Below are 12,729 nucleotides of genomic sequence, written 5' to 3'. Positions count from 1 at the left end.
CATAATACGCAAAAATAATTACATATGTACATAAGTATGTATTTTATGCGTTTAAGGCGGCCTGCACAATCCAATATAATATGTGAAAACAAATGTTTGCCTTATATTTTAAATAATCAGATAATATTATTCTTTTATTTCAGATATTATTATGATTTTTATTTAATTATTCTTTCTTTTCAGATTTTATCACTATTTTTATTTAATTAATATTGGCTTTTAGAGTAAATTCTATTTGTATTTAACATATTTTATTCTTTCAGATAATATTAATCTTTTTTTTCAGATATTATTATCATTTTATACAATTAATCTTTCTTCAATGTAATTATTATTTATTTTCAGGTATTAATAATCTTTATTTAATTTTCAGGTATTTGTCTTTTATAATATTTTTCCACTCTTTTATTTTCAGGTTTAAAAAATTCTTTTCTTTTTTAATCTTTTTTCAGATATTAAAAATTTTTTTTCAGATATTAAAAATTTTTTGCAAACATACAAAAAATAAAATAAAATAAAAATTTTGAAAATTAAAAAGTTTAGTTAGAAATTTTAAAAGTAGGAATCAAAAAATGCAACCCTGCATCAGCTGTTTAAAATGCAACCCTGCATCAGCTATTTAAAAAGAGAAAATGCAACCCCGCATCAGCCGTCGATTGGGGATATTAGAGCAGGACAGATATACTTTTTTATATTACACTGCTGAATGAGCGCAACAAAGATGTCTGATCACATGTATACGTACGTGACTAGGTAAAATATCTGCCAGGCTTAAGAAACATTCTATATGTTTACCACCACGTTTACCACCATGTTACCCGCTAATTATCTGGTGTTTTACCCGCTCATGGTTGGCAGGGTAATTTCTATTAGTAAGTAAAATATTTATTTGTATAGTATACGATGTTAAAAGGCATAGTACAGCTTCTATCCTATCTTGTGTATCTGCACATGCTCATATGAGTGTATGTATACGCATGTGCGCGTTCAGAAATTGAAATCATATTTTCATCACTTATCAATATACTTATAACATGTGCATACATTGTCAAACAAATAATGCACAAGCTTACAAACATACATATGCGTATACATATGAATATGTCACCAACAATATACCTCGTCATCGCGGGTCGATTTCCAAAAAATGTAAATGAAGACTAACTACAGAAATAATCCTGTAAAGTATAGCCTTAATTTTTCAACGGCCAACGCAGAGTATTTCAACCAAAATATACGCAAAATAGTTGAGAATTCGCAGAAATGAAAGACAAAGGAAAGAAAAAGCAGTATAACTTCAATAATGAACAAGCACACAAACATACATATGTGCAGCAGCAGCAAGGAAAGAGGTATCAATCGGCGATCCATTGTATATTTCTTTCATGCATAACCAAACCATAATTAGGACAACGCAATTCAAGTGTCAATGGTGGTGTTGGTGGTAAGCGTTTCAAAAATTACGATGAGCACGTAGGAGGTACGTAGGTTCGAATCCCAACGGAATTGATTTTTTATTTGAATATGTCACCAACCAAAAATTGAAACATTGTTCTACAAAAACAACAACAGCATAAGCATGGCAACATTGTGTTGTTGGCAGAAAAGCCGAGCTGTGCCGAAAGAAACGAACAAACGATCGCCGATTGTCACCGCTTCGCTTGCTGCTCGAACATCTTCGCAGACAAGGTTGCGTAGATTCATATTGAGCAAGGGGTTGCGTAGATTCATATTGAGCAAGGGGTTGCGTAGATTCATATTGAGCAAGGTTGCGTAGATTCCTATTGAACTCGTATAAGAAGTATAACTTCAAAAAAAAATCTTTAAAATCTACAAAAACTATTTGCATTTTTTACAACGTGGTACAAAAATAAATGATTTAACAATGGCTGATGAAAATTTGCCAGATAACGCTATCATGGCTTTTGGCCCAATCAGTGACGCAGTAATCAACATCCTTAAGAAATAAAATTGAAAAGGATTTAAAATATTTACCCCCTTTCAATGGTGAATCGAAAATGCTACCTGCATTTATTAACTCAGTTGATCGAATTATGGTGGATTATGAGTAACAGAAAGAATTAACTTCTCAAATTGTGTTCGACTTGAAAATACAAGGAGATGCCAAACATTATTTGCAACTGGACAGACCAGCAGACTGGGATACTTGCAAGAAGAAGTTGAAGCAGCACTTCAAATCATCAAAGGACCAGCTGCAGTTAACTAGGGATATAACGTTAGTTAGAGTAAGTTCTATTTTAGATTTAAGCAAAAAAGTGAAAGCCATTATAAATGATATAACTGAATTTTGTGCATTTGATGATAATGGTGTAACGATGAGGGAGATTTTTTGCGGAATGTTAATCCAAAGGATTAAACAGTTAGCTTCTGTAACATTTACATATGCCATTAGAAATATAAATTAAAAATTTTACCAATCAAGCTTCATTTTCTAATCAATTAAATAGTCAAAGCCCAAATCCTGGCAGTTCCAATAGACGTAATAATAATAGCTATAATAACACACAGCAAACCAGGCAATCAGTTATTCCAATGAAAGTAGATACAGTAAGTCATACTGAAGAAGAAAGAAACGATACAGAAGAAATTTTTTTTTAATTAGCCTCGGATTTTACAAAAATATATGTAAAAATTACTTTATTTAATAAACAATGGATAGGACTAGTAGACACAGGATCAACTTTAAGCATACTTAAGGAAAGCAGTTTTAATAAATTTGATTTACCGACAATTAATGAAAAAGAAAAAAAACTATATTAAATACAATTAATGGCGTGGCCAGTAATCCTAGTAAAAAGGTAATTACACCATGTCCAAATGAGTTTAGTGCTCCACAAAATGCTAGAATGAAATGGATAATGTTGCAATTTAATAAACCATTTGATTTAATACTAGGTATGGATTGGATAGTAAAGAATGTAAACAGTATACTAGATGTAGAAAATTTCGAAATTAAATTAGGTAATAATATACGTCTTCCTTTTTTATCAAAAATAATGCAAAATTATGGAGAAGTTATGGAAATTAGTGAAGACCAAACTATAGATTTAAGTCACTTGAATAACCAAGAAAAACAAGTAATTAATAAACTTTTGAAAAAATTTAGTAAACTAATATATAGAGAAGGTGATAGTTTAACTAATACAAATTCAATTGTTCATGAAATAAGGACTACTCGTAATCAACAAATTAACTCAAGAGTTTATACTACATTACCACCAAAACACGAAAAGGAAGTTTGGAAACAAATTAATGATATGGAAACACAAGGGATCATAAGGAAGAGCAGAAGCAAGTATAGCTCTCCTATTATAGTTGTACCAAAAAAGAAAGATAAGTCTGGTATTCAAAAGTATAGAATTGTAGTGGATTATGGGAGGCTAAATCAACTTACTATTGATGATAAGTATCCTTTGCCTAACATCGACAGTATTTTAGATAAATTAGGTAAAGCGCAATACTTCAGCACCTTGGATTTAGCAAAGGGTTTCCCTTCATTCTCCTTTTTTAGGTCATATTTTAACGGCAAATGGAATAAAACCAAATGCAAACAAAATCTAAATAATACAAAACTTACAGATTCCAAAAACTGAAAAGCAATTAAAAGGATTTCTAGGTATAGCGGGTTATTACCGTAAATTTATTAAGGATTATTCAAACATTGCGTATCCAATGATAAAGTATTTGAAAAAGGATTATAAAATTAATATAAATGATCCACAATATATAGCAAGTTTTAAAAATCTTAAAGCATTAATATCTTCTCATCCTATTTTAAAATATCCTGAATATGACAAGGAATTTGTTATTACAACTGATGCTAGTGATTATGCGGTTGGGGCAGTTTTATCCCAACAAGGACATCCGGTATGTTACATATCCAGGATCCTTAATAATCATGAACAAAATTATAGTACAACGGATAAGGAATTCCTTTCAATTATTTATGCTGTTACTTACCTCAGGCCATATATATATGGAACAAAATTTCGCATTGTTACAGACCATTGTCCTATAAAATATCTTAATAATAAATATAAAGGCAAAGAATGTTCTCCTCGTCATCAACGATGGCTTTTAAAGCTACAAGAATTTGATTACGAAATTGAGTATTTAAATGGCAAAGAACATAAGGTGGCAGACTTTCTAAGTCGTTTAGAAAATTCTCCAAAAATAAACGAAAATAATTCTAATGAATCGAGTTTCGAAATGTCAGAAACTATTCATTCAGCAGCAGAAGAGCTTTTAGAGCATATTATTATAAAAGAGGAAATAGTAAATAAATACAAAATTCAAATAATACTGGTATTAACATCTAGTCCTTCATTTGAAGTGAAAGTAGTGCATAAAAGAAAAATAATTCAAATAAATCCACTTGAAAATGAAACAATCATTAGAAATATTTTGAAGAATAATATTAAAATGGGAAGAATAGGAATTTTTTCTGAAGTATCAGATAGAGATTATCATAAAATACAACAAATATTAATTTCTATGTTTTCACATGATAATAAAATCAATTTTGTTAAATGTACCCAAAGAGTAACTGAAATAGAAAATGAAGAAATACTTCACAAACAAATAGCCTTATACCATAACAATGAGTCTATGCACAGTGGTAGCAATGAGACATATCATACGTTTAAAAACAAAATTTATTTTCCAAAATTAAAAGAACAAATACAACTTATTATTATTAATTTCGAAAAATGTCAACAAATTAAATATTCAAGAAAACCGATTAGACCTCTATTTCAATTTACTGAAACAGCAACAAACAAAATCAAATTATCCATATAGATATATTCCATTTTAAAAAGGTATCGTTGGTTACGTTTATTGATAAGCTTACAAAATTCGCTTCAGCTTACACCATTACTGATCGAAATTGGCGCTCAAAGAAAGCGATTATAATAGAACAATTCGCGAAATTTGGTAAACCCAGTAAAGTTATAAAGTACAATGAGTTTAGGGCTGAACAACTTATTGAGTATTTTAAAAAGGAAGGTATTGAGGTCCATTTAACGAAGCCTAACAACCATACCGGTAACGCGGACATTGAGAGGCTGCACTCAACCCTGTTAGAAAAGCTAATGGGAATTAATGACCCAAGTCTCTCAACCGAAATGCGGATACACCTAGCCATGGGTAATTACAATGACCGATTCCATTCCACTATAAAATATTCCCCAAGAATGGCTCAAAATAATATTGATCCAAAAATCTTGCATGATAATATAAATAAAGTAAAACAAAGAGTAATAAATAAAAGAAATAAAGCCAGAGAAGACTATAAGGAAGGTAGAGAAATAGGTCCAATTAAAAATTATAAAAGAGTGCGGCACAAAGACAAACCTTACTTAAGAATAAACCCACTAAGCAACGTTCATTTATCTAATATAAAAAGGCCTTTAAAACATGCAAAAAATGAAAGTCGAGATACTAATGACTCTATTGTTGATGACAATTCAAGCATAATAGCACCAGCAGGAGACATGGATTAAGATTGCGAGTTAAAAAACAAATAAACAAAAATTTTCGTACACATACATATATGTACATAATTGAAAAAAAAAATTACATTTTTAATGTGAAAAACCTACATACATATCTTTTACCTTCCATTCACTTGCACCAATATCATTTAAATATTAGATAAGTTAAGCTATTTACATATGGATATAATTTTCGATTTGTTCTTTATTTTAAGCTTAATCGAAAATAAAAATACATCAATTAATACATAAACAAAATAGTTAGTAAACTTAGTTTAAAAAATATATATAAATTAATAAAAAGAATATGGGGTAGTTCTTTAAGCAGCCCTGGGGGAGTTTTATGTACATACATGTACACATATACGTATATATACATACATATATCTATACTAATATTATAAAGAGCAAAGATTTGTACCTATTTTTGTATGTTTGTAATGAATAAGCTCAAAAAGTACTGGCGCGATTTAAAAAATTCTTTCACCAATAGAATGATACATTCTTCCAATTTGACATAGGCTACATTTCATTTTGAGAAAAATTAGGGATCCTTGGTAAAATTTGAACAATGTAATCGAAGGTGTGGAAAAATGAGTCTTAAAATGTCTTTCGTCGAATGCGCTGCCGAAACTATTAGCGATAGAACAAAATAATGTACAACAATATTGAAAAACATATGTCCAACTATTGTAGTTACGTCACTACAACAACTTTTTTCATTTTAAACATTAATGAAAATGCATGAATCGCCAAACTGTATGTACGCTCATAACTTTCATACGACTGAACCAAATTTGATAATTTTTTTTTAATGTTCGTTGAAGTTCAAGGATGGTTTTTACGGAGAGAAAAATTCGAATAATTGCCGGAAAACCCCTAAACACAGCCCTTTTCTTTTTCCCATATAAACGAATGAATGTTAGTTTGTTAGTAACGCTAAGAGAACGGCTGAACCAATCTTTATGAAATTTTCAGAGGTTGTTCGTTGGGGATCAAGGAAGGTTTAGAAATAAAAATACCTTATACTTTTCATGAAGAAAAGTCGGAAAATTGGATAATTCCAAAAAGTAACTTTCTTCCACTCAAATTTTTTTCAATTTTCTTTTGTTTCGTCTTTCAATATTTTGATTTGAAAATTATTTGAATCGTTCAATTTCGGTCGCTTGCTTTTTTATTCCGGCTATTCAAAAGAAAAATTATTGAGAATTATTCAGTGAACACTTTACGTGTGTTTCACACAAAGAGGTCAATTGCAGATTGAAATATGTTACGAAGCCACGAAGAGATCGCCCTAATATCGGTCGGCGTTTTCTTTGCCATCAACGTATGGCAGCCCAAGGCAAGGCAAGGCAAGGCAAGAAGTACTTCCAGGATGCGGTGGCAAACTTGCGGAATTGTGGATCGCGGTCAATCAGCAAGCGATCGTCACGATGTCACAGCATGACTTTTCAAACAACAGTTACGATGTTTGATTGACTTTATCTTGAAGCAACGTATATGTGGTGCTGTTGGATGCTAGATGTACTTTGTTGAGTGGCAAAAGAGAGGTTTTCCGCATTCTTCTTTGGATGATGGCTACACCGGATCAAATTGATGAAATCATTTCTGCGGAAATTCCTGAAGTAGAGAAAGATCCAGTATTATATGAAAAGGTGGAAACCAATATGGTTCATCTTTTCGGTTTGTATGTCTGACAAATGCATGAAACACTATCCACCTGCTTTTCTTTCGGAAACACAAACAGGAAATGATGTATATCAACTCTATCGGCGTCGCTCACCAGGTAACAGAACATTCAGCAATCAATTTACAAGAGTGAATATCGAAGTTGACAACACATGGATCGAACTTTATTCACCATTATTGTCTGATTCGCATTCAAAACTCATATCAATGTTTAATATTGCAGTTTGGTGAAATCGATAAAATACGTTTGTAAGTACGCCACCAAAGGAAGCAACATGGCGATTATTGGTTTTCTACGATACGGGCGATACGTGAACTGCAATAAAGCGCTTTGTAGGATATTTACTTTTGCAATTCATGAAGGTTTTCCGACTGTTGTGCGTCTCGCAGTTAATTTGGAGAATGGCCAAAGAGTGTATTTCAACCCAGAGAATACAGTACGGCCAGTGGAAACACCACCAGTAACGAAATTAAAATTGACGAGTTTTTTCTCAACTTTCGTCAGTGATCCGTTTGCGAGAACATTGTTCTATTCGGAAATACCCTGATATTATACATGGAATGCATCGTCGAAGAAATAGTTGCGCAGAACGCAAGGCCAACCAGTAGATTGAATCCAGCGGTAAAACGACGATTGCTTCTACCTTCGGTTGCTATTGATTAATGTACGCGGTTCAACTTTATTTGAGTCATTGCTTGCTGTGAAGGGTACAGTGTGTGCAAGTTTTGGAGAAGTAAGCCAGCAATTACAATTGCTGGAACACGTTAATCACTGGAATGAAAATGAAGTTCGCATACTTTTCGCGATAATTACTTCGACATATCAGCCTTCAAATCCGCGTCAATTATTATCAATTCCATCTACCTTTTATCACCTCACGAAAGATGAACTCATCGCAAATGTTCGGACATTGGCCAAATTATCGTAAATACAATTCCTTAAGTGCACGCGCAATGTTAGCTGCCAAAAACACCGATGTTGTTGACTTAAACTGGAAGATTTAAAGTCAAATTCCGGGAGATTTGCGCTCATACAAATCGATCGATCGTCTTGACAACGAAGACGACGCCGTGAATTACCCAGTGGTATTTCTAAATTCTTTGGACAGGTTTGGTATGCTGTTGACTTAAACTGGAAGATTTAAAGTCAAATTCCGGGAGACTTGCGCTCATACAAATCGATCGATCGTCTTGACAACGAAGACGACGCCGTGAATTATCCAGTGGTATTTCTAAATTCTTTGGACAGGTTTGGTATGCCACCGCATCGTTTGCGTCTCAAAGTATGATCGGTCGTTATTATGTTTCGCAATCATCATGCCACGAAACTGTGTAATGGAACCCGACTGATTGTGACGCATCTATCGAATACAAGGGGCAGAATGCTTGATTCTACGAACTCCTTTGAGTTCTAACGATTTCCCATTTCAGTTCAAACGTATTTCGTTTCCAGTGAAAATTGCTTTTGAGATGACAATCAACAGGACCTAAAGATTTCGCGTAGTGTCAGGCAAAAATTTGGAAATGCTATGTTTTTCACACGGCCGTGGCGTGCTCACGAGTTGGAAAACCATCTTTTCTGTACACCGGAACAGAAACCAAAAAATGTTGTTTATCAAGCTGCGTTACATTGAAAAAAAAAAAAAATGAAATGATAAATTTAACTTTCTTTTCATTTCAAAACACATAATTTCACGCAGGGCAACGGGGTCAGCTAGTAAATAATAATTTACAAATATACATATCATATAAGTTATCGGGCTATTTGCTAGTGCTCCGAAAAAAAGTGGTTTTATTTTAATTGGGTCCGTATGACCTTCTTTATTAAACTTTAAATTGCAACTGACTTACATATTCTTTCTTAAGCTAAAAGTAACCTTAATCTACCTGTCCCGTAACTTGCAGTTCTGTGGAATTGCACCTTTGCGGCTCCTGGTGGATGTTCGCTTCCTGTTGTTGACGAAAATATTACTGTCAGCTATAACTTTATTTCTGATTGCGAAATATTAGCTCAGCTATATTTGTTATTAAAATATTAGCGTCAGCTATAATTATGAATATGTTTCGTGTTAACTCCTCCGCCGTCAAAAACAAACGTCCCCGTTTGTTCGCTGCATTTGATCTGTCAGAGTTATTGACCCTTCTAGTGTTGGTATTTCAGGTGTTTTGACTTCATTATGATCGTTCAGATTAACATTTACATGGTAATTTGATAGCTCTGTTATACTTGCTTTGCATTTATTTTTTAGACTCAAATGGTGATAATTACGATTATGCACATCATGCTGATGATTATGAGCGAAAAATTGGTAATTAAAGCTGCAGTGTGGGCTATTTTTAATTTTTCCAGATGATGTGTGTTGTTCAGATGAAGCTCCTTCATCATCTCCAAACTTAAAATTTATTCTTCTTGAAACGATGGTTTATTTGGTTGTAAAATTGCTGCTAACCGTTTGCTGGCAAATTTTTCGTTAAATGAGTATGTTTGGTTTTCTATCCACACTGTGGACTTATGGTATTCTACTGCATATGATCCGGAAAGATGTATACTTTGGCTGTAAATTTTTACTGTACCGTTATATTGGTTTAGTAATATAATGCCAGGTGATATATTTTCTACCGATGGTATGTGCTGATTATTTATTAAAATGCATTCTGCCGGTTTGCTCTTTAGTAGACGAGGGACACAGGTAGTGTTGCTTATGCCTATAATATTTTTGTTATTACATATTTTTATACTATTATATTCTTTACATTTGTTCCTTATACCAAATATTTTATTATTCTTACACGCTATTACATTTGCAAATGGAATTTTATTTATATTCCTATTTATTTTTATTGGTTTTATCATAATTGATTCACAAAGATCTTTATTAGATAATGGTATTCCAATAATGTATAGTAACATAGTTTCATTTGATGCAAGTTTAACATTTGTTAATTCGATAGATTCTTCAATATAATTTAGTGTAAAGTTATTTTTCCCTAGCGTATATTGTAATATATTTAATTCTTCATTTGACAAAATATAAGAATTAACTATGCCGGCTTTTGCCCAATGTATTGCATAGTCTATATTAATTATCTCGTCTTTTATTATATTTAATTTTTATTTAATTTCAACAACTTTATTTGTTTGTACTTCTTTAAAAATTTTATTTGATATTGTATGTAGAAATATTATATATTCTGTCGAAAATTACTTTATTGATTGTTATTTGTTCGTTATTATTTTCAATTATATTATTAATATGATTTTCTAGTATTATTAAGTCGTCGTGATCAGGATTTCCCGCAATCCATTTCCAGACTGTTCCTAATTCGCTTACTGATTTCCTAAATCTTTTTGGTTTTAGTCTATTTAAGTATGTCTGTGTCAGTATTAGTTTATTAATGAGGATAGGAAGGAGTGGGTTTTCTTCTTTAACTTTAGTTCTAATTGAATTACTTAAATTGTTTAGTGCGTTCTGGTATTCGTCTATGTCCACTTTGTGTATCAGTCGGAATGTTCCTGTTTGAATTTTTACTGGTCCTGTACTAAATGTGGCTAGTTGTGAGTTTGTATAGTCTATTATCCTAAAGTTAGCGTACACCAAATGTACGAAAAATCTGAAAAATTAAAATAAAGAATGATATGTAGCTAGGTCTTGATATTGCTTTTGTGTACTGTTCGTCCTTTTTCTGTGATTACGACACTGGATTTGTTTTATTTTACAATTTCTTTTCTATATCTTGCTGTTAGTTTCGAGCCTGTTCGTTTATTTATTTTAACATATATTATTTCTCCTGGGGCGTAGGTTTTTATTGGATTTCTAGTTTTATTGTGAATTTCTAAGTCTTTCATCTGTTGTTTTCTTAGTGTCTCGATATTTTCTCGTCTTGAGTTTTCATATTGCTGTGGGTCTATTGAATCGCGTCTTCCAAAAAAAGTTTCTATTGGTCTTTTTCTGGTTGTAGAATGTGTTGAGTAATTATATTCGTAGGTGCAACGATCTAAAAGTTCTAGAAATGAGCGGTGGGTGCGTTCGGTTTGAAGACAACGCATAATTTCAGAAAGTGCGGAGTGAAATCTTTCGACTTGTCCATTGACTTTGCTAACGGGGGGTGTTTTGAAAATGTTAATACCAAGTTGGTCTTCGACCATAAATTGTATTGAGGCTGAGTTTAAAGATTTTTCATTATCAATAACTATGGTTTTCGGTACACCGAAAGAAAAAAGTATTTGTCGCAAGGGTTCTCTGATATCCTCTATTGCTTTCGATTCTATTAATCTAACTTGGGCGTATTATATTTATAAATTTGTCTACTGCGGTAAGTACCAGATTTTTCTCTGTACAGTATATATCAATGTGAACTATTTCTCCAGGATATTGTGGAATAGGGGTTTCAAGTACATGTGGTTTATTAGGATGACGACCGTATTTGTTTTCTTTACATATTTTGCATTGTTTAATTATTGCTTCTATTTTTGCCTTCATTTTTGGAAAATAATATTTTTGTATGAGTTGTTTTGAATTTTCGTCTCGGTTTCTATGTGCGCGTTTATGTTCTTTTAATATTGTTTCGTTTTGAATGTCCTCGTTCGTAATGTCATCAACTTTCATCTGAGTATATCGAATTTTATAATTGGAAAAATGGATTGGGTATATTTGTTGAATTATTCCCATTATTTCTTCGGAAGTAAATATGCCATTTATCACCGAAGGGTTTAAGTAACGTTTAAAAAGTGAAATTAGGTTTTCTGAAGAAAATATTTGTTTAATTATTACATGTCTATGGTATGTAGGGAATGGTATTTTAAATAGGTTACTATCTTCGTCTCCTAAAGAGATCCAAAGTTTGTTTTTGAAAACATTTATGGGTACTTCTACGGCTGGAATTAGATTGTGAGATGAGCTGTCATCTGAATGTGTGGCTACTGATAAAGAATTTATTTCGAATGGTCTTGAAAGTGTATCTGCTACTATGTTGGCTTTACCAGGTTTATATCTTAATTCGTAATTATATTCTTCGAGAATGGCTTTTCACCGTTTTAATTTAGAATTATTGTTTTTATTGCTTAAGGCGTACGTGAGAGGTTGATGGTCTGTATGGATTACTACTTTTGCCGTTTCATAGAGATAATTTCTAAAAGTATTTAATGCCCAAATAATAGCAAGCATTTTTTTTTCATTAACTGCATAATTTGCTTCGGGTTTACTTAATGTCCTAGATATAAAGGTTATGGGTTTTCCATTCTGTTCTAAGACAGCGCCTATGGCATACTTGGAAGCATCTGTTGTTAAATCGACCTCTTTTTTATAATCAGGATGTTGTAGAATGACATCTTTCGATGTCAATGTGGATTTTATTTTATTAAATGCTGCTTTAGCGTCATTGTTTAATTGGATTTGGATTTTTTGGAAACATTTCTTGACATTCTACCTTCTTGACCACGAAGTAGAGTTATGAGGGGCTTAGCTAATTTTGCATAATCTTTTATGAAACGTCTATAGTATCCTGAAAGTCCTAGAAATGATCT

The 12,729-nt window shown here is 32.2% G+C and overlaps 1 pseudogene; it reads right to left on the bottom strand.

The window, feature by feature from the left end:
- Positions 1-1,107: 1,107 nt before the first annotated feature.
- On the bottom strand, positions 1,108-1,195 carry LOC126764768 (small nucleolar RNA U3; annotated as a pseudogene).
- Between the last annotated feature and the right edge of the window lie 11,534 nt (positions 1,196-12,729).

Source organism: Bactrocera neohumeralis, unplaced genomic scaffold, assembly GCF_024586455.1.
Source record: "Bactrocera neohumeralis isolate Rockhampton unplaced genomic scaffold, APGP_CSIRO_Bneo_wtdbg2-racon-allhic-juicebox.fasta_v2 cluster09, whole genome shotgun sequence".
NCBI classification, from domain to species: Eukaryota; Metazoa; Arthropoda; class Insecta; order Diptera; family Tephritidae; genus Bactrocera; species Bactrocera neohumeralis.
The sequence above is the reverse complement of the archived record's forward strand: the minus strand, read 5'-3'. Positions and strand labels throughout refer to the sequence as shown.